We start from the raw sequence: 24,310 nt of genomic DNA on the forward strand, positions 1-24,310 counted from the left end.
AAAAAAAAAAGATTAGTTGACCAAATATGTATGAGTTCATTTCTGAGCTCTCTATTTTATTGTTCTGTAGGTCTCCATGTCAGTACCAACTGTTTTAATCCTGTAGATCTGTGTGTATTTTGAAATCAGGAAGTGTGATGTCTCCAACTTCATTGTTCTTTTAAAGATTTATTTGGCTATTTGGAGTCTTTCATGGTTTATTACAAATTTTAGAATGGATTTTCTTGAGTTTTTGCAAAAACTGCCTTTGGTATTTTGATAGGGAGTGAATTGAATCTGCAGATTGCTTTGAATAGTGTGTACATTTAAATTATATTAAGTCCTCTAATCCACAAACAAGGTCTGACTTTCCATTTTTTGGTGTCTTTAAAAAATTTTTTAAATCAATGTTTTATAGTTTTTGGTGTATTTCCTTGATTGGACTTATTCCTAAGTATTTTATTCTTTTTAATGCTACTGTAAATAGGATTGTTTTCTTAATTTCCTTTTCAGATAGTTTACTGTTAGTATATAGAAACACAACTGATTTTTGTATACTGATTTTTTATTATGCACCTTTACTACATTCATTTATTAGTCTAAAAGTTTTTCAGTGGTGACTTTCGGGTTTTCTGCATATAAGATTATGTCATCTGAAAACTGAGACTATCTTACTTCTTCCTTTCTGATTTGGATGCCTTCTGTTTTTTTTTTTTTCTTGCCTGATTGTTCTGGCTAGGATTTCCAGTACTATACTGAATAAGAGTAGTGACAGCGGGCACCTTTGTCTTGTTCCTATCTTAGAGGAAAAGCTGTCAAACTTTTACAACTGAGTATGATATTAGCTGAGAGTTTATCATATTTGGTCTTTATTACATTGAAAAACATTTTTTCTAAATCCAATTTGTTGAGAGTTTTTATCATGAAAGGATATTATATATTGTCAAATTTTTTGCATCTATTGAGATGATTATATGACTTTTATCTTTCATTTCATTAATGTCATGTATCACATTTATTGATTTGCATATGTTGAGCCAACCTTGCATCCCAGGGATAAATCCCACTTGATCATGGTATATGATCCATTTAACGTACTGTTAAATTCTGTTTACTAGTAATTTGTTGAGAATTTTTGCACCTATGTTCATCAGAGATATTGAACTGTAATGTTTTCCTTGTGTAGTTTCCTTGTATGACTTTGGTATCAGGGTAAGTCTGGCATTGTAAAATAAGTTTGAAGTATTTCCTCATCTTCAAATTTTTGGAAGGTTTAAGAAGAATTGCTGTTGAATTCTCTTTGTTTGTATTAACCATGAGTATATGAGTGGTCTGTACAAGCTACTTTGATAAGAGTATTATTTCAGGGAATAGTTGTGATAGCTCTTCTGTAATACATTTACATAAGTGGTTTAAAAACCGTGTAATAAAGATATTTTGATTTTTGTTGAAATATATTTGACATTTAACACTGTGTGATGTTAATTCTTGTTTATATGTTTGATAAAATTCACCAGTGAAGTCATCTGGTCCTGGGATTTTCTTTCTTGGGAGGTTTTTGGTTTCTGATTCAATTTCCTTATTGGTTTGTTCAGATTTTCTCTTTCTTCATGGTTCAGTCTTGGTTTGTTGTGTTTCTAAAAATTTATCCATTTATTCTTGTTTATCCAATTAGTTGGCATATAATTGTTTATAGCAGTCTCCTAAGTGCCTCTGTGTTTCTGTGGTATCACTTGTAATGTCTCATCTTTTGTTTATAATTTATTTGAGCCTTCACTCCTTTTTTTCTTAGACCTTTCTACCTAAAGATTTGTCAATTTTGTTTGCTTTTCAAAAACTAATTCTTAGCTTTGATTTAATTGTTTTTCTATTTCATGTATTTCTGCTCTAATCTCTATTATCCTTTCTTTTGCAAATTTGGGTCTAGTTTGTTCTTTATTTTCTAATTCCTTGGGGTGTAAAGTTAGGTTGCTTACTTGAAATTTTTCTTCTTTTTTAATGTAGGTGTTCATCACTATAAAATTTTTTTAGGGTGATTTTGCTGCATTTCATAAGTTTTGGTATGTCATATTATCATTTTCATTTGTCTCAAACTATTTTTTGATTTTCCCTTTGATTTTCTCTTTGATCCATTGATTTTTCAAGAGTGTATTAGTGTCCACATATTTATGAATTTTCTAGTTTTCCTTCTATTAGGGATCTCTAGTTTCGTTGCATTGTGGATGGACAAGTTACTTGGTGTGATTTCAATTGTCTTAAGTTTGTTAACAGTTGCTTTGTGGCCTAACGTGTAATCTGTCCTAGAGGATGTTTAATATGTACTTGAAAAGAATGTATACTCTGATGCTGTTGGGTAAAATGTTCTGTATATGTCTCAGGTCTATTTGATCCATGGTGTTTCTCAAGTCTGCTGTTTCCTTATTGATTTTCTCTCTGGATGTTTTATCCTTTGTTGAATGTGGGACTTAAAGGACTCCTTTTGCCATTTTTAAAGCAAGTCTAGCAGTGATAAATTCCTTCAGCTTTCGTTTGGGAAGTCTTTTTCTCTTCTTCATTTTTGAAGGACAGTTTTACCACATACAGCACTCTTGGTTGGCAGTTTTTTTTTTTTTCCCCTTTGGCCCTTTGAATATATTATCCTTGTGCCTTCTGAATTGCAAGGTTTCTACTGAGAAATCTGCTCATTGTCTTATGAGGAATCCCTTGTGCATGATGAGTCACTTCTCTCTCACTGATTTCACAATTGTCTTTGTCTTTGAACAGTTTGATTATATTCTGTCTTGATTTGGATTCATCATATTTGGGCTTCATGAATCTGGATTTCCGTTTTTCTCCTTGGAATTAGAAATTTTTTTCCATAGTGTATATGTTGGATTGTCTGCTGGTGACCATAGGCTTTCTTCACTCTTTTCTTTTTTTCTTCTTACTGGATAATTTTAAATTATCCATATTCAAGTTCACTGATTCTTTCTTCTGCTTGATAAAGTCAGCTGTTGAATAACTCTAGTGAGTTTTTCAGTTCAGTTACTGTATTCCTTCATGTCCAGAATTTCTCTTTGGTTATTTTTTAGTTTCTATCTCTTTGTTGATATTATTTTGTTCATGTATCATTTTCTTGATTTTGTTTAGTTGTCCATCTGTGTTCTCTTGTAATTCACTGAGACTTTTAAATTCAATTATTTTGAATTATTTGTCAAATAATACATAGATTTCCATTTCTTTAGGGTTGGTTACTGGAAGTTTTTTTGTTCCTTTGATTGGGTTATGTTTCCCTGATTTTTGTTGTTGTTGTTGCTGTTCCTTGTAGCTTTGTGTTGGTATCTACAAATTTGAAGAAACAGCTACTTTTCCCAGTCTTTACAGGCTGGTTTCAATGGGGAGAGATATTCACCAATCATCCCAGCTAGACATTCTAGGAGCCTCTCAAATCTTTTCTACGAATGTATCTTCTCTAAACTTTTGTGTGTAGACTCCTAATTAGAGGGATTTACCAGTTTCACTATTTTTTTAGGAGCCCTTAATCTCTGGCTCCCTCTGGTGTCTGGACTCCACTGCAGCCCAGAACATTGGAGTCATGCTCCACTACTCTTCTGGAAAGAAGCCTCAGGTTCTGCACCTTCTCCCAATCTTGCATGCTGGGCAAAAACCTCCTTCCCCTTTCCTTTGTTTTCAGCTATCCCCAGGCAACCAAACTATGCTGATTCCATCAGCCCTCTATGTGAGGCAAGATAGAAATGAGTCTTTTGGAAGCACACTTAAGACCAGAATGTTGGAGGCATGGTCTACTCCTCTCGCTGAGATACTGTGCCTCAGATTCTGTGTGTTCACAATCTTGCAGAGTGTGCTGGCAGCAGCAAGCCATCACACCTTTCTTTTGTTCTTAGTTGCCAAAACTATGCCAGTTCTGTCAGTGTTCCAGGTGAGGTGAGGTAGAAACAACTCTTTCAGGCAGTGTACTGAGAGTCCAGGGACTTTAGATAAACACTCCTCTTTCTCTTTCTCCTTGAGGGGAAAATCACAGGCCAAATCACTGAGCTGTGCTGGCTTGGAGGACAGGCTGATGGGGATAAGGTAAAATTGCTCTTTTTACCCATTTCAATGTAAGGTGTGTGTGTGTGTGTTTGTCTAGAGCACTGCAGCTTCTTAACTGGATACAGAACTTCTCATAAAATATTTTGCTCCATATATTGTTGTTAAATCAGTGTTTCTGTGGGGGACAAGGGCTGGAACTTCGTATTCTAATTTCTTACTGACATTACTCCCGAATGAGCATTCTAAACCCAGTGAATCACAAAGAAAAGTAAAAGTAAGATGTCTATCCTAAAAATACTTTAGAAAATCAGAGTATTTCTCTCTAATTACTGTAACAAGTTACAACTCTGTTTATGCATTTTCAAGTGGTTTTTTCTCAGAGGATGTCTTCAGAGTGGCTTATTTATCATGTACTTATAACACTCTCTGTTGTTGCACATTTTTCAAAATTAGAAGTGTTGCCTGACTGCTATGTTGTCCAATTAATATTTATAACCCAAGATGTCCATTTCTTCAGACCCAGAGCCCAGCATCTGCTTAATGATCTGATTCAAGGCTTTGCTCATTTAGAGCTCATGTCTAGCTCTAAAAGTTTTGCTGGGCTATATATGGGAATGGAACAGTGTTATCAGATTCTTACAGTTTGAAGAAAAAGGGAATACATAGTGATGCAGATAGATACAGAACAAAGAGTGAGGCACCAGGCCATTCGCCAGGATGCTATGAATAGCTCTTCATATCTAAGACACTATAACTTTAATTCTTGAAGGTACTGCACATCAATTCACTGACAGACACTAGATAAAGGCATTAATCAGTGTCAATATATATTTATTGGACAGCAACTGTGTACAAAGTGCTATAGATCATTTGTTTTAAAATATTTTGTTCCTAAAAATTTTACAATTTGTATGGAAACACAAAAGACACCAAATACACAAAGCAATCTTGAGAAAGAAAACCGGAGCTGACGAATCAGGCTCCCTGACTTCAGAATACACTACAAAGCTAAAGTAATCAAGACAGTATGGTACTGGCACAAAAACAGAAATATAGATCAATGGAACAGGATAGAAACCCCAGAGATAAACCCACACATGTAAGGTCACCTTATCTTTGACAAAGGAGGCAAGAATATGCAATGGAGAAAAGACAGCCTTTTCAATAAGTGGTGCTGGGGAAACTGGACAGCTACATGTCAAAGAATGAAATTAGAACACTCCCTAACAAACACCATACACAAAAATAAACTCAAAACGGATTAAAGACCTAAATGTAAGGCCAGACACTATAAAACTCTTAGAAGAATACATAGACAGAACCCTCTATGACATAAATCACAGCAAGATCCTTTTTGACCCACCTCCTAGAGAAATGGAAATAAAAACAAAAATAAAAAAATGGGACCTAATGAAACTTAAAAGCTTTTGCACAGCAAAGGAAACCACAAACAAGACAAAAAGTAAACCCTCAGAATGGGAGAAAATATTTGCAAATGAAGCAACTGACAAAGGATTAATTTCCAAAATATACAAGCAGTTCATGCAGCTCAATATCAAAAAAACAAACTACCCAACCCAAAAATGGGCAGAACCTAAATAAACATGTCTCCAAAGACAATATACAGATTGCCAACAAACAAACACATGGAAGGATGCTCAAAATCACTAATCATTAGAGAAATGCAAATCAAAACTTCAATGGGGTATCACCCCACACCAGTCAGAATGGCCATCATCAAAAAAATCTACAAACAATAAATGCTGGTGAGGATGTGGAGAAAAGGGGACCCTCTTGAACTGTTGGTGAGAATGTAAATTTATACAGCTACTATGCAGAACAGTATGGAGGGAGGAGAGAACCAAGATGGTGGAGTAGAAGGACGTGCTCTCACTCCCCCTTGCGAGAGCACCAGAATCACAACTGGCTGCTGGACAATCATCGACAGGAAGACACTGGACTTCACCAAGGAGGATACCCCACGTCCAAGGACAGAGGAGAAGCCACAGTGAGACGGTAGGAGGGGTGCAATCAGAGTAAAATCAAATCCCATAACTGCTGGGTGGGTGACTCACAGACTGGCGAGCACTTATACCACAGAAGTCCACCCACTGGAGTGAACGTTCTGAGCTCCACGTCAGGCTTCCCAACCTGGGGGTCCGGCAACGGGAGGAGGAATTCCTAGAGAATCAGACTTTGAAGCCTAGTGGGAATTGATTGCAGGACTTCGACAGGACTGGGGGAAACAGAGACCCCACTCTTGGAGGGCGTACACAAAACAGTGTGTGTATCGGGACCCAGGGGAAGGAGCAGTGACCCTGGGGGAGACTGAACCAGACATAACTGCTGGTGTTGGGGGGTCTCCTGCAGAGGCGGGGGCTGGCTCTGTTTCACCGTGGGGATAAGGACACTGGCAGCGGAGGTTCTGGGAAGTACTCCTTGGCGTGAGCCCTCCGAGAGTCTGCCATTAGCCCCACCAAAGAGCCCGGGTAGGCTCCAGTGTTGGGTTGCCTCAGGCCAAACAACCAACAGGGAGGGAACCCAGCCCCACCCATCAAGTCAAGTGGATTAAAGTTTTACAGAGCTCTGACCTCCACAGCAACAGTCAGCTCTACCCACCTCCAGAGCCTCCCATCAAGCCTCTTAGATAGCCTCAACCACCAGAGGGCAGACAGCAGAAGCAAGAAGAACTACAGTCCTGCAGCCTGTGGAACAGAAACCACATTTACAGAAAGATAGACAAGATGAAAAGGCAGAGGGCTATATACCAGATGAAGGAACAAGAAAAAACCCCAGAAAAACAACTAAATGAAAGGGAGATAGGCAACCTTCCAGAAAAAGAATTCAGAATAATGATAGTGAAGATGATCCAGGACCTTGGAATAAGAATGGAGGCAAAGATTGAGAAGATGCAAGAAATGATTAACAAAGACCTAGAAGAATTAAAGAACAAACAAACAGAGATGACCAATACAATAACTGAAATGAAAACTACACTAGAAGGAATCAATAGTAGAATAACTGAGGCAGAAGAACGGATAAGTGACCTGGAAGACAGAATGGTGGAATTCACTGCTGCGGAACAGACTAAAGAAAAATGAATGAAAAGAAATGAAGACAGCCTAAGAGACCTCTGGGACAACATTAAACGCAACAACATTCGCATTATAGGGGTCCCAGAAGGAGAAGAGAGAGAGAAAGGACCAGAGAAAATATTTGAAGAGATTATAGTCGAAAACTTCCCTAACATGGGAAAGGAAATAGCCACCCAAGTCCAGGAAGCGCAGAGAGTCCCATACAGGATAAACCCAAGGAGAAGCACGCCGAGACACATAGTAATCAAAGTGGCAAAAATGAAAGACAAAGAAAAATTATTGAAAGCAGCAAGGGAAAAATGACAAATAACATACAAGGGAACTCCCATAAGGTTAACAGCTGATTTCTCAGCAGAAACTCTACAAGCCAGAAGGGAGTGGCATGATATACTTCAAGTGATGAAAGGGAAGAACCTACAACCAAGATTACTCTACCTGGCAAGGATCTCATTTAGATTTGATGGAGAAATCAAAAGCTTTACAGACAAGCAAAAGCTAAGAGAATTCAGCACCACCAAACCAGCTCTACAACAAATGCTAAAGGAACTTCTCTAAGTGGGAAACACAAGAGAAGAAAAGGACCTACAAAAACAAACCCAAAACAATTAAGAAAATGGTCATAGGAACATACATATCAATAATTACCTTAAACGTGAATGGATTAAATGCTCCAGCCAAAAGACACAGGCTTGCTGAATGGATACAAAAACAAGACCCATATATATGCTGTCTACAAGAGACCCACTTTAGACCTAGGGACACATACAGACTGAAAGTGAGGGGATGGAAAAAGATATTCCATGCAAATGAAAATCAAAAGAAAGCTGGAGTAGCTATACTCATATAAGATAAAATAGACTTTAAAATAAAGAATGTTACAAGAGACAAGGAAGGACACTACATAATGATCAAGGGATCAATCCAAGAACAGACATAACAATTATAAATATATATGCACCCAACATAGGAGCACCTCATTACATAAGGCAACTGCTAACAGCTATAAAAGAGGAAATTGACAGTAACACAATAATAGTGGGGGACTTTAACACCTCACTTCCACCAATGGACAGATCATCCAAAATGAAAATAAATAAGGAAACAAAAGCTTTAAATGACACAATAGACCATATAGATTTAATTGATATTTAAAGGACATTTGATCCAAAAACAGCAGGTTACACTTTCTTCTCAAGTGTGCACGGAACATTCTCCAGGATAGATCACATCTTGGGTCACAAATCAAGCCTCAGTAAATTTAAGAAAATTGAAATCATATCAAGCATCTTTTCTGACCACAACGCTATGAGATTAGAAATGAATTATAGGGGAAAAAACGTAAAAAACACAAACACATGGAGGCTAAACAATACGTTACTAAATAACCAAGAGATTACTCAAGAAATCAAAGAGGAAATCAAAAAATACCTAGAGACAAATGACAATGAAAACACGACAACCCAAAACCTACGGGATGCTGCAAAAGCAGTTCTAAGAGGGAAGTTTATAGCTATACAAGCCTACCTCAAGAAACAAGAAAAATCTCAAGTAAACAATCTAACCTTACACCTAAAGAAACTGGAGAAAGAAGAACAAACAAAACCCAAAGTTAGCAGAAGGAAAGAAATCATAAAGATCATAGCGGAAATAAATGAAATAGAAACAAAGAAAACAATAGCAAAGATCAATAAAACTAAAAGCTGGTTCTTTGAGAAGATAAACAAAATTGATAAGCCATTAGCCAGACTCATCAAGAAAAAGAGGGAGAGGACTCAAATCAATAAAATCAGAAATGAAAAAGGAGAAGTTACAACAGACACCGCAGAAATACAAAGCATCCTAAGAGGCTACTACAAGCAACTTTATGCCAATAAAATGGACAACCTGGAAGAAACGGACAAATTCTTAGAAAGGTATAACCTTCCAAGACTGAACCAGGAAGAAGCAGAAAATATGAACAGACCAATCACAAGTAATGAAATTGAAACTGTGATTAAAAATCTTCCAACAAACAAAAAAGTCCAGGACCAGATGGCTTCACAGGTGAATTCTATCAAACATTTAGAGAAGAGCTAACACCTATCCTTCTCAAACTCTTCCAAAAAATTGCAGAGGACGGAACACTCCCAAACTCATTCTATGAGGCCACCATCACCCTGATACCAAAACCAGACAAAGACACTACAAAAAAACAAAATTACAGACCAATATCACTGATGAATATAGATGCAAAAATCCTCAACAAAATACTAGCAAACAGAATCCAACAACACATTAAAAGGATCATACACCACGATCAAGTGGGATTTATCCCAGGGATGCAAGGATTCTTCAATATATGCAAATTAATCAATGTGATACACCATATTAACAAATTGAAGAATAAAAACCATATGATCATCTCAATAGATGCAGAAAAAGCTTTTGACAAAATTCAACACCCATTTATGATAAAAACTCTCCAGAAAGTGGGCATAGAGGGAAGCTACCTCAACAGAATAAAGGCCATATATGACAAACCCACAGCAAACATCATTCTCAATGGTGAAAAACTGAAAGCATTTCCTCTAAGATCAGGAACAAGACAAGGATGTCCACTCTCACCACTATTATTCAACATAGTTCTGGAAGTCCTAGCCACGGCAATCAGAGAAGAAAAAGAAATAAAAGGAATACAAATTGGAAAAGAAGAAGTAAAACTGTCACTGTTTGCAGATGACATGATACTATACATAGAGTATCCTAAAACTGCCACCAGAAAACTGCTAGAGCTAATTAATGAATATGGTAAAGTTGCAGGATACAAAATTAATGCACAGAAATCTCTTGCATTCCTATACACTAATGATGAAAAATCTGAAAGAGAAATTATGGAAACACTCCCATTTACCATTGCAACAAAAAGAATAAAATACCTAGGAATAAACCTACCTAGGGAGACAAAAGACCTGTATGCAGAAAACTATAAGACACTGATGAAAGAAATTAAAGATGATACCAACAGATGGAGAGATATACCATGTTCTTGGATTGGAAGAATCAACATTGTGAAAATGACTATACTACCCAAAGCAATATACAGATTCAATGCAATCCCTATCAAATTACCAATGGCATTTTTTACAGAGCTAGAACAAATCATCTTAAAATTTGTATGGAGACACAAAAGACCCCGAATAGCCAAAGCAGTCTTGAGGGAAAAAAACGGAGCTGGAGGAATCAGACTCCCTGACTTCAGACTATACTACAAAGCTACAGTAATCAAGACAATATGGTACTAGCACAAAAACAGAAACATAGATCAATGGAACAGGATAGAAAGCCCAGAGATAAACCCATGCACCTATGGTCAACTAATCTATGACAAAGGAGGCAAAGATATACAATGGAGAAAAGACAGTCTCTTCAATAAGTGGTGCTGGGAAAACTGGACAGCTACATGTAAAAGAATGAAATTAGAATACTCCCTAACACCATTCACAAAAATAAACTCAAAATGGATTAGAGACTTAAATGTAAGACCGGACACTATAAAACTCTTAGAGGAAAACATAGGAAGAACACTCTTTGACATAAATCACAGAAAGATCTTTTTTGATCCACCTCCTAGAGTAATGGAAATAAAAACAAAAATAAACAAATGGGACCTAATGAAACTTCAAAGCTTTTGCACAGCAGAGGAAACCATAAGCAAGACGAAAAGACAACCCTCAGAATGGGAGAAAATATTTGCAAACGAATCAACGGACAAAGGATCAATCTCCAAGATATATAAACAGCTCATTCAGCTCAATATTAAAGAAACAAACACCCCAATCCAAAAATGGGCAGAAGACCTAAATAGACATTTCTCCAAAGAAGACATACAGACGGCCACGAAGCACATGAAAAGATGCTCAACATCACTAATTATTAGAGAAATGCAAATCAAAACTACAATGAGGTATCACCTCACACCAGTTAGAATGGGCATCATCAGAAAATCTACAAACAACAAATGCTGGAGAGGGTGTGGAGAAAAGGGAACCCTCTTGCACTGTTGGTGGGAATGTAAATTGATACAGCCACTATGGAGAACAATATGGAGGTTCCTTAAAAAACTAAAAATAGAATTACCATATGAGCCAGCAATCCCACTACTGGGCATATACCCAGAGAAAACCGTAATTCAAAAAGACACATGCACCCGAATGTTCATTGCAGCACTATTTACGATAGCCAGGTCATGGAAGCAACCTAAATGCCCATCAACAGACGAATGGATAAAGAAGTTGTGGTACATATATACAATGGAATATTACTCAGCCATAAAAAGGAACGAAATTGAGTCATTTGTTGAGACGTGGATGGATCTAGAGACTGTCATACAGAGTGAAGTAAGTCAGAAAGAGAAAAACAAATATCGTATATTAACGCATGTATGTGGAACCTAGAAAAATGGTACAGATGAGCCGGTTTGCAGGGCAGAAGTTGAGACACAGATGTAGAGAACAGACATATGGACACCAAGGGGGGAAAACAGCGGTGGGGTGGGGATGGTGGTGTGCTGAATTGGGCGATTGGGATTGACATGTATACACTGATGTGTATAAAATTGATGACCAATAAGAACCTGCAGTATAAACAAACAAACAAAACAACTAACACTAAACTTTCATTGGGTTATTTGTATGGAAATATGTTAATATAAATGTTTCAGACATTACATGAAATTTCTAAAAATCTTATATGTTCTGGTATAATGTTATAAGTCATAATCCTAATTATTACTTTAAAATGTATATCTCAGAAATAACTAATTTTCTTGTCAACTGCATTATTATGAACTTTCATCAAATCTTTAACCATGGTCATTTTTAAGTCTTTTGTCATTTACAGACAGTTCTGGGTGTACTCTGATGCTTTTGTAAATATGTTCCTATAAAAGGGTTTCACCTTCAGGAAATTCATGGAAAAGACTCTGACAAGTACAGGTTTCTGGTACCTGACTGTACTGCTGAACTGAATGAATAAGCATTTTCAGAACTCTAATGAAAAACTGATGAGCTCATAAAAGTGCTAACAAAAGATCAAGATGGAAAAAAAAAAATTAATTACATGGGACTGAGTGAACTGATGAGGATGAGTGTAATTTTTGTGACTTTCTGGTTGAATTTTAAAAAAGAAAAAATCCCACAAGGACTCAGAGGCAAAGAATATACAAATCAATTTTCACTGCAAAGTAAAGGAGCTGTTACAGTGGAGGATTACTGGACTGAATGTCAATATTATGACATAGTATGAGTGTGTTTCATGTTTGGTAATTGCAATCATTGTTGCTTTTGTTGTGGTCATCCATGTACAATGCTTGGTGTCGGTCTATTTATCTCTTGTAAAAATAAAATACCGTGTGTGTGTGGGGAAAAAAAAAAAAAAAGAACAGTATGGAGGTTCCTTAAAAACCTAATAATAGAACTACCATATGACCCAGCAATCCCACTACTGGGCATATACCCTGAGAAAACCATAATTCAAAAAGAGTCATGTGCCACAATGTTCATTGTAGCTCTATTTCCAATAGCCAGGACATGGAAGCAACCTAAGTGTCCATCAACAGATGAATGGATAAAGAAGATGTGGCACATATATACAATGGAATATTACTCAACCATAAAAAGAAACGAAATTGAATTATTTGTAGTGAAGTGGATGGACCTAGAGCCTGTCATACAGAGTTAAGTCAGTCAGAAGGAGAAAAACAAGTACTGTATGCTAACACATATATATGGAATCTAAAAAAAAAAAAAAGGTTCTGAAGAACGTAGGGGCAGGACAGGAATAAAGACACAGATGTAGAGAATGGACACGTGGAGGGAGAAGGGTAAGCTGGGATGAAGTGAGAGAGTGGCATTGACATATATACACTACCAAATGTAAAATAGATAGCTAGTGGAAAGCAGGCACATAGCACAGGGAAATCAGCTCAGTGCTTTGTGACCACCTACAGGGGTGGGATAGGGAGGGTGGGATAAGGAGGTTGGGATGGAGATGCAAGAGGTAGGGGATATGGAGATACATGTATACGTATAACTGATCACTTTGTTATACAGCAGAAACTAACACAACATTTTAAAGCAATTATACTCCAATAAAGATGTTAAAAAAAGAAAAGAAGATAAAATACAGATAAGAATTATTACTATCTCAATAAATATAGAATAATTTGGTTAAACATGGTTCTTTGTAGAAATATAGACACAATTACAATATAAAGGAAAAATCATGGGGTTTACAATCAGAATCCTTATAGTTTTCACTGGGAGACATGGAAAAGATAACTAGCTTCTCTGATTCCATGTTCTCATCTATAAAATAGAAATAATACTTGGACTTACCTGGTGGTTTAGTGGCTAATTCTCCAGGCTCCCAAAGCAGGGGGCCTGGGTTTGATCCCTGGTCAGGGAACTAGATCACACATAACACAACTAACACTTCGTGTGCTGCAACTAAAGATCCCACATGCTGCAGCTAAAGATCCTGCATGCCACAACAAAGATCCCACATGCAGCAATGAACATCCCGTGTGCTGCAATTAAGACCCAGTGCAGCCAAATAGATAGATAAATATTAAAAAAAAGAGAGAGAGAGAGAGAGACAGAAAGAGATATAATGACAGAAGTAGGATCAGAGAATCCAGGGGGAAAAAAATGGAAATAATACCTATCACAAAAGTTGTTTTGAGAATCCATTAATCTAATATTGATGAAAATGCTATCAGTGTTGATAAATACTATCTTATATATGTATAAAAATCTGTAATAGATTCAATTGAATGGTACAAGTTCAATTAAATTTAGTTTCCTTGACAGTATATGAATTTAAAATATGAGATTAAAGATTTTAATATATGAAATAAATCTTTTTATTTTTGCATTTCTCTATTCTTTGTGCTTACACTTACACTGGAAAAACTGGGATAAACTTAAAGACTCCTCAACATATGCTTCTTTCTTTAAAAATAAAGTTGTTCATTATTTAGAATTTGGAGATGTACACATTGAAAGGAAGTTTACTAGGATGAATTCCAATAATTGAAAGAGATGAGTACTATAATAGTATTTGTCTCAGATTTCTGTATACATTGATTATCCTCTAATACAGGGGTTTCCAACCCCCCAGGCCACATACTGGTACCAGTCCATGGCCTGTTAGGAACTGGGCCACACAGCAGGAGGTTAGCAGCGGGCAAGCAAGCAAAGCTTCATCTATATTTACAGCTGCTCCCCATCACTTGCATTACCACCTGAGCTCCACCTCCTGTCAGATCAGCAGCGGCATTAGATTCTCATAGGAGCACGAACCCTACTGTGAACTGCACATGCGAGGGATCTAGGTTGCGCGCTCCTTATGAGAATCTAATGCCTGATGATCTGAGGTGGAGCTGAGGCGGTGATGCTAGCACCAGGGAGAGGCTGCAAATACTGATTATCATTAGCAGAGAGGTTTGACTGCACAGAGACCATAATAAATCAATTGCTTGCAGACTCATATCATAACCCTATCAGTGAGTGACAAGTGAAAATTAAGCTGCATCAGGTGGCAGGCTTTATAGTGGCAAGTGAGTTGATGTAATTCAATTGTCCAGCTGCATCTGGTGGTAGGCTTTAAGTCAGAATCTGACACTTATTTTAGTCTGTGCATGGCCTGCCCATTATTTTATTTATTTATTTATTATTTTATTTACCACTTCTATCCTCACCTCTTTCCTGCACTTTGCACTCAGTCACAGTTTTGATAAACCCACAAGCTAACCCTAGCCAAAACGAGTAAAAAACAAATGTCACTGGAGAGCTTCTTTGAAAAGGGGGAAAGACCCAATGATGAGACAGCAGAAGAGTCTAAGACTGACAACAAAAAGAAAGCTGCATTTAAAAGAAAATACCAGGAGTCCTACTTAAATTACAGGTTAATTGCAACGGGTGATTCACATTCTCCAAGCCCACTTTGTATAATATGTGCTGACCGGCTGTCCAACGAAACCATGAAAGCTTCAAAACTGCTTCGCCACATGGAGACCAAGCACCTTACATTCAAAGACAAGCCTTTGGAGTTTTTCAAAAGAAAAAAAAGGGAACACGAAGAACAGAAGCAATTATTGAAGGCCACCACTTCATCAAATTTGTTTGCACTGAGAGCATCATTCTTAGTGGCTAACTGCATTGCTAAAGCTAAGAAGCCCTTTACTATTGGTGAAGAATTCTGCTGCTAAGGACATTTTTCATGAACTTTTAGGAGAGACTGCAGTTCAAAAGATGGCACGTGTTCCTTTTTCAGCTAGCACCATAACTAGATGAATTGGCAAAAAAGCAGAGGATATTGAGGCACAATTGTTAGAGAGGATTAATGAGTCACCGTGTTATGCAATCCAGGTTGACAAGTCTGCCAATGTTGACAACAAGGCAACAATGCTTGTTTTGGTGTGATATATTTTTCAGGAGGATGTGCATGAGGATATGTTATGTGCACTTTTGTTGCCAACCAGCACCGCAGCTACAGAACTATTCAAGTCTTTGAATGATTATATAACAGGAAAACTGAATTGGTCATTTTGTGTTGGTATATGCATGGATGGAGCGGCTGCCATGAGTGGATGGCTTTCTGGTTTCACTACTTGGGTCAAAGAGGTCATTTCTGAATGTGAGTCTACGCACTGTGTCATCCATAGAGCAATGCTGGCTAGCCAAAAAATGTCACCTGAACTTAACAACGTTTTGCAGGATGTGATTAAAATTATCAACCACTAAAGTACATGCCCTTAACTCACGTCTGTTCGTGCAGCTCTGTGAGGAGATGGACGCAGAGCACACACGTCTTCTCTTATACACGGAAGTGAGATGGCTTTCTAAAGGTAGATCACTGGCCAGAGTTTTTGAGTTACGAGAGCCGCTCCAGTGATTTCTTTTAGAAAAACAGTCACCACTGGCAGCACATTTTAGTGACACAGAATGGGTTGAAAACTTGCTTACTTGTGTGACATATTCAACCTGCTCAGCGCACACAATCTGTCACTTCAGGGGAGAACGACAACTGTGTTCAAGTCAGCAGATAAAGTGGCTGCACTCAAAGCCAAACTGGAATTATGGGAGTGATGAGTGAACATTGAGATTTTTGACGTTTCAAACATTAGCAGAGATTTTGAAAGAGACTGAGCCAGGGCCTTCTTTCTCCCAGCTGGTGCATGATCACCTATCTCAGCTTTCAAAAGAGTTTGAGCATTACCTCCCAACCACAAAAGACCCCCAAACTGGGAAGGAGTAGATTTGCAACCCATTTGTGAATAAGCCAGATGAATCGACTTTGTCCGTGCTAGAAGAGGATCAACTGCTTGAGACTCCACATGACGGTGCCCTTAAAAGTATGTTTGACGCTACTTCAAATTTCCATACACTCTGGATTAAAGACAAGGCGGGATATCCTGAGATTGCCACAAAAGCAATGAAAAGCCTGCTTCCATTTCCAGCATCCTATCTTTGTGAAGCAGGGTTTTCTGCAGTGACAGCAACCAAAACGAGATTACGGAGTAGACTGGACATAAGCAACACACTTTGGGTGTCATTGTCTCCTGTCACCCCCAGATGGGACTGTCTAGATGCAGTAAAACAAGCTCAGGGCTCCCACTGATTCTGCATTATGGTGAGTTGTACAATTATTTCATTATATATTACAATGTAATAATAACAGAAATAAAGTGCACAATAAATGTAATGCGCTTGAATCATCCCGAAACCACTCCCCCCCCCGCCCAGGTCCATGGAAAAATTGCTTTCCACAATACTGGTCCCTGCTGCCAAAAAGTTGGGGATCGCTGCTCTAATAGACATCATATTATAATTGGTGACGTCAATGGTGATTTTGACAATTCTCTGTCAATGCTATTTTGATGATGTACATATTATTTGGAAACATCTAAATTTACAAATAGCCTGACACTACATTAAAGTTACCAGACCCCTCTATGCCTTCCGCAATTGAACGTTAAGAGATTTATAAGATATTTAAATTTTCTAACTTTTTATTTTGAAATAGTTTTATATTTGCAAGAAAATTACAAAAATAGTACCAAATAATTCTAAATAAATAATTGAATAAATAAGCTAAAGAGAGGAAGGGAATGCTCTTTCTTATAGCAGAATTCCAATTATTAAATGTAGAAACAGTGATAGAAATAGAAAATCAACATTTGCCAAACAGCACGGTAATAATTATCCTAAGATAAAATTAATGAGCAAACATATGATCTGAAATAGGATATCTGCCTAGTCTCAAAATACTTACTAAATTACAAAGTGAAAAATAATAACTTTATATTAGCAAAACCTGGAACATAAAACCTCAACTAAGTGATCAAAGTTAGCATCACCAACAATGAGACATATGGATGTGATCCTTGATATGATACACTGAGAAGAACACAGATCATTTTTGTGGAATTCTTTCCAAGAATATTATATTTAAGTAGAGCAAAAGGATTCTCCCAGCACTAAGGGAAGGAAGGTCATTTACACAAGAATCTCTCATGATTTCTAACAATCTCTAAAAAGATAATATGTAAGTATCTGAGATTATGTAAAGATAAGATAAAGTGAGATCATTTAGAATGTATCAGTTAGGGTGCTTTCAGTTAAAGCACCTTAAAAAATAACCACCACACTTCATTTTTATGACAGAGACAAGATTTAGCTAGAAGGGATACAAAGTTGTCTCAAGGCTCTTCTAAAATATTTCTTGAACCATATCCAAAACCCAAACATTTATTTTTAAAAGATGCAGTAATTAAGTTGGCAGAAGAGTAGGGCCCAAAAGACTCCTAACTCAAGCGTAGAAAAAACAAACATGGAAGTCAATGATTGTATTAGTTACCTATTGCTGAGTAACAACTTTTACCTCAAAAGTCAGTATCTAAAACAGCACACATTTATTATCCTGAGGTTTCTCTAGGTCAGAAATCTTGAAAACACTTAGCTGGTTGATTCTGGCTCAAGATCTTTCATGAGGTTGCAGTTAGATATTTGACTAGAGGAAGATTCACTTCCAAGTTCTTAGGAGGCCTCGGTTCCTCACTGGCCATCAGTGGGAGACTTCAGTTGTTTGCCACATGGACCCCTGCATAGGCTACCTGAGTTTCTTCACAGCCTAAGTGATTCCAGAGAGAGCAAGTCAGAACAACCAAGACAGAATCTACACAGGCTTTTGGTTACCTAGTCTCTGATGTTGCAAACTGTCACTTCCTCAAGGAGCGAAGGCAAGACTGCACTCAGGGGGAAGTGAATAACGCTCTGCCTCCTGAATAAAGAGAATCAAAGAATTCGTGGACAAATTTTAAAACCACAGAAATAGCATTATGTGTTTGCCCAAAGGTTATGCTCTTCTTGGAAATCAAAAACCCTTTCGTCAGATACTTTCTTTCACACTCCCATCTTTCCAAGCTGCTTGGAAGGCCTCTACATTATAAGCTTTATTGTTCTACCTAATGGGCAGTATATAAATCCTCCTGATTCTTATCCTTCCTCCACAATAAATGCTGGCAAGTTTTCCTGTGTCTAAATTTCCATTTTCTCCCCTCTAGAAGTAAAAGAAAATGACACTGTATGCTGATAAATTGGTTTTGCTCCTGATAACTAGAAAGGATTTCTGAATGTTTCCTTAGTTTACTTTAGTTTGACATATTTTTCTTCATTTTGCAAAATCAAATTTCTGACACTACCCTAGATTTGGCTCAGTTACCACAGAAATAAAATTGACACAAAGTCAGAAGCACAAAGATCCCTACATGGTTACTGTAACTTAGGTTATAAAATAATAATTTAAAAGTGGATGTTTCTGCTAACAGCCATCGCTTCCACAGTCTGAAATGTCAGAGGCTAATTTTTTCTGAATCATACAAAAATATATATCCTGAATTGTGGATTCATAAATTGCTCAAACTTTAATAGTTTATACTTTGCAGACTAGTATTTTTTCAACCTTGGGATGTCATTTAAAAAGGTATCCATCATATTACCTAGCAAAATATACCTCTATTTTCATGGAATGACATACAGAAAAATCTCATCTTAGAGTATGAAAATATGTACATCATTAAAAAACCTGAATACTGATCATTAAATTATTCCTAAGCTTTCTAAAAATATTTTCACATATTAAGATAAAACACCTTCTCCATGCTGGTGTGTATAATATGTATCAAATTAATATGTATTTCATAAAATGTTACTACAACGATCACAATAACAGTCAATCACTAAGTCTTTTGAGAATCTACCAGAAATTTAAAATGAATCTTCAGCATCATAGAAACAATTCTCCCATCAAAATCAAGAACCTTCCTATTATACCCTTGGCAGATGAACAGCGAAGGCTTTCGCAAACGTTCTTGCTCATAAAAATTTCATGATATGCTGGCTAAAGATTACATGTATCTATGCCTTTTCCCTGACCTCTTGAATCAGAACTCCAGGGGAGAGTCAAGAAGTCTGTATTTTGCACCAGAGGGCAAACAGCAAAAGCAAAAAGAGCTACAATCCTGCAGCCTGTGGAACAAAAACCACATTCACAGAAAGATGGACAAGATGAAAAGGCAGAGGGCTATGTACCAGATGAAGTAACAAGATAAAAACCCAGAAAAACAACTAAATGAAGTGGAGATAGGCAACCTTCCAGAAAAAGAATTCAGAATAATGATAGTCAAGATGATCCAGGACCTCGGAAAAAGAATGGAGGCAAAAATTGAGAAGATGCAAGAAATGTTTAACAAAGACCTGGAAAAATTAAACAACAAACAAACAGAGATGAACAATACACTAACTGAAATGAAAACTACACTAGAGGGAATCAATAGCAGAATAACTGAGGCAGAAGAACGGATAAGTGACCTGGAAGACAGAATGGTGGAATTCACTGCCGCGGAACAGAATAAGGAAAAAAGAATGAAAAGAAATGAAGACAGCCTAAGAGACCTCTGGGACAACATTAAACACAACAACATTCGCATTGTAGGGGTCTGAGAAGGAGAAGAGAGAGAGAAGGGACCAGAGAAAATATTTGAAGAGATAATAGTTGAAAACTTCCCTAACATGGGAAAGGAAATAGCCACCCAAGCCCAGGAAGCACAGCATGTCCCATACAGGATAAACCCAAGGAGAAACACGCCAAAACACATAATAATCAAATTGGCAAAAATTAAAGACAAAGAAAAATTATTGAAAGCAGCAAAGGAAAAACAACAAATAACATACAAGAGAACTCCCATAAGGTTAACAGCTGATTTCTCAGTAGAAACTCTACAAGTCAGAAGGGAGTGGCATGATATACTTAAAGTGATGAAAGGGAAGAACATTACAACCAAGATTACTCTACCCAGCAAGGACCTCATTCAGATTCGATGGAGAAATCAAAAGCTTTACAGACAAACAAAAGCTAAGAGAATTCAGCACCACCAAACCAGCTCTACAACAAATGCTAAAGGAACTTCTCTAAGTGGGAAACACAAGAGAAGAAAAGGACCTACAAAAACAAACCCAAAACAATTAAGAAAATGGTCATAAGGACATACATATTGATAATTACCTTAAACGTGAATGGATTAAATGCTCCAACCAAAAGACACAGGCTTTCTGAATGGATACAAAAACAAGACCCATATATATGCTGTCTACAAGAGACCCACTTCAGACCTAGGGACACATACAGACTGAAAGTGATGGGATGGAAAAAGATACTCCATGCAAATGGGAATCAAAAGAAAGCTGGAATAGCAATACTCATATCAGATAAAATAGACTTTAAAATAAAGAATGTTACAAGAGACAAGGAAGGACACTACATAATGATCAAGGGATCAATCCAAGAAGAAGATATAACAATTCTAAATATATATGCACCCAACATAGGAGCACCTCAATACATAAGGCAACTGCTAACAGCTCTAAAAGAGGAAATCGACAGTAACACAATAATAGTGGGGGACTTTAACACCTCACTTCCACCAATGGACAGATAATCCAAAATGAAAATAAATAAGGAAATGGAAGCTTTAAATGACACAATAGACCAGATAGATTTAATTGACATTTTTAGGACATTCCATCCAAAAACAGCAGATTACACTTTCTTCTCAAGTGTGCACAGAACATTCTCCAGGATAGATCACATCTTGGGTCACAAATCAAGCCTCAGTAAATTTAAGAAAATTGAAATCATATCAAGCATGTTTTCTGACCACAATGCTATTAGATTAGATATGAGTTACAGGGAAAAAACGTAAAAAACACAAACACATGGTGGCTAAACAATACGTTACTAAGTAACCAAGAGATCACTGAAGAAATCAAAGAGGAAATCAAAAAATACCTAGAGACAAATGACAATGAAAACACGACGATCCAAAACCTATGGGATGCAGCAAAAGCAGTTCTAAGAGGGAAGTTTATAGCTATACAAGCCTACCTCAAGAAACAAGAAAAATCTCAAATAAACAATCTAACCTTACACCTAAAGGAACTAGAGAAAGAAGAACAAACAAAACCCAAAATTAGCAGAAGGAAAGAGATCATAAAGCTCAGAGCAGAAATAAATGAAATAGAAACAAAGAAAATAGCAAAGATCAATAAAACTAAAAGCTGTTTCTTTGAGAAGATAAACATAATTGAGAAACCTTTACCCAGACTCATCAAGAAAAAGAGGGAGAGGACTCAAATCAATGAAATTAGAAATGAAAAAGGAGAAGTTACAACAGACACTGCAGAAATACAAAGCATCCTAAGAGACTACTACAAGCAACTCTATGCCAATAAAATGGACAACCTGGAAGAAACGGACAAATTCTTAGAAAGGTATAACCTTCCAAGACTGAACCAGGAAGAAATAGAAAATATGAACAGACCAATCACAAGTAATGACATTGAAACTGTGATTAAAAATCTTCCAACAAACAAAAGTCCAGGACTAGATGGCTTCACAGGTGAATTCTATCAAACATTTAGAGAAGAGCTAACACCCATTCTTCTCAAACTCTTCCAAAAAACTGCAGAGGAAGGAACACTCCCAAACTCACTTTATTAGGCCACCATCACCCTGATACCAAAACCACACAAAGATACTACAAAAAAAGAAAATTACCAACCAATATCACTGATGAATATAGATGCAAAAATCCTCAACAAAATACTAGCAAACAGAATCCAACAACACATTAAAAGGATCATACACCATGATCAAGTGGGATTTATCCCAGGGATGCAAGGATTCTTCAATATACGCAAATCAATCAATGTGATACACCATATTAACAAATTGAAGAAGAAAAACCATATGATCTTCTCAATAGATGCAGAAAAAGCTTTTGACAAAATTCAACACCCATTTATGATAAAAACTCTCCAGAAAGTGGGCATAGAGGGAAGCTACCTCAACAGAATAAAGGCCATATATGACAAACCCACAGCCAACATCATTCTCAATGGTGAAAAACTGAAAGCATTTCCTCTAAGATCAGGAACAAGACAAGGATGTCCACTCTCACCACTATTATTCAGCATAGTTTTGGAAGTCCTAGCCATGGCAATTAGAGAAGAAAAAGAAATAAAAGGAATACAAATTGGAAAAGAAGAAGTAAAACTGTCACTGTTTGCAGATGACATGATACTATACATAGAGAATCCTAAAGATGCCACCAGAAAACTACTAGAGCTAACCAATGAATTTGGTAAAGTTGCAAGATACAAAATTAATGCACAGAAATCTCTTGCATTCCTACTAATGATGAAAAATCTGAAAGAGAAATTAAGGAAACACTCCCCTTTACCATTGCAACAAAAAGAATAAAATACCTAGGAATAAACCTGCCTGAGGAGACAAAAGACCTGTATGCTGAAAACTATAAGACACTGATGAAAGAAATTAAAGGTGATACCAACAAGTGGAGAGATATACCATGTTCTTGGATTGGAAGAATCAATATTGTGGAAATGACTATACTACCCAAAGCAATCTACAGATTCAATGCAATCCCTGTCAAATTACCAATGGCATTTTTTATGGAACTAGAACAAATAATCTTAAAATTTGTATGGAGACACAAAAGACCCCGAATAGCCAAAGCAGTCTTGAGGGGAAAAAACGGAGCTGGAGGAATCAGACTCCCTGACTTCAGACTATACTACAAAGCTACAGCAATCAAGACAATATAGTACTGGCAGAAAAACCAAAACATAGATCAATGGAACAAGATAGAAAGCTCAGAGATAAAGCCACGCACCTATCATCAACTAAGCTATGACAAAGGAGGCAAGGAAATACAATGGAGAAAAGACAGTGTCTTCAATAAGTGGCGCTGGGAAAACTGGACAGCTACATGTAAAAGAATGAAATTAGAACACTCCCTAACACCATTCACAAAAATAAACTCAAAATGGATTTGAGAGCTAAATGTAAGACCAGACACTATAAAACTCTTAGAGGAAAACATGGGAAGAACAGTCTTTGACATAAATCACAGCAAGATCTTTTTTGATCCACCTCCTAGAGTAATGGAAATAAAAACAAAAATAAACAAATGGGACCTAATGAAACTTCAAAGCTTTTGCACAGCAGAGGAAACCATAAACAAGATGAAAAGACAACCCTCGGAATGGGAGAAAATATTTGCAAATGAATCAACGGACAAAGGATCAATCTCCAAAATATATAAACAGCTCATGCAGCTGAATATTAAAGAAACAAGCAACCCAATCCACAAGGGGGCTGAAGACCTAAATAGACATTTCTCCAAAGAAGACATACAGATGGCCAAGAAGCACATGAAAAGCTGCTCAACATCACTAATTATTAGAGAAATGCAAATCAAAACTACAATGAGGTATCAACTCATACCAGTTAGAATGGGCATCATCAGAAAATCTACAAACAACAAATGCTAGAGAGGGTGTGGAGAAAAGGGAACCCTCTTGCACTGTTGGTGGGAATGTAAATTGATACAGCCACTATGGAGAACAGTATGGAAGTTCCTTAAAAAACTAAAAATAGAATTACCATATGAGCCAGCAATCCCACTACTGGGCATATACCCAGAGAAAACCATAATTCAATAAGACACATGCACCCCAATGTTCACTGCAGCACTATTTACAACAGCCAGGTCATGGAAGCAACCTAAATGCCCATCGACA

Source organism: Eubalaena glacialis, chromosome 14, assembly GCF_028564815.1.
Source record: "Eubalaena glacialis isolate mEubGla1 chromosome 14, mEubGla1.1.hap2.+ XY, whole genome shotgun sequence".
NCBI lineage: Eukaryota > Metazoa > Chordata > Mammalia > Artiodactyla > Balaenidae > Eubalaena > Eubalaena glacialis.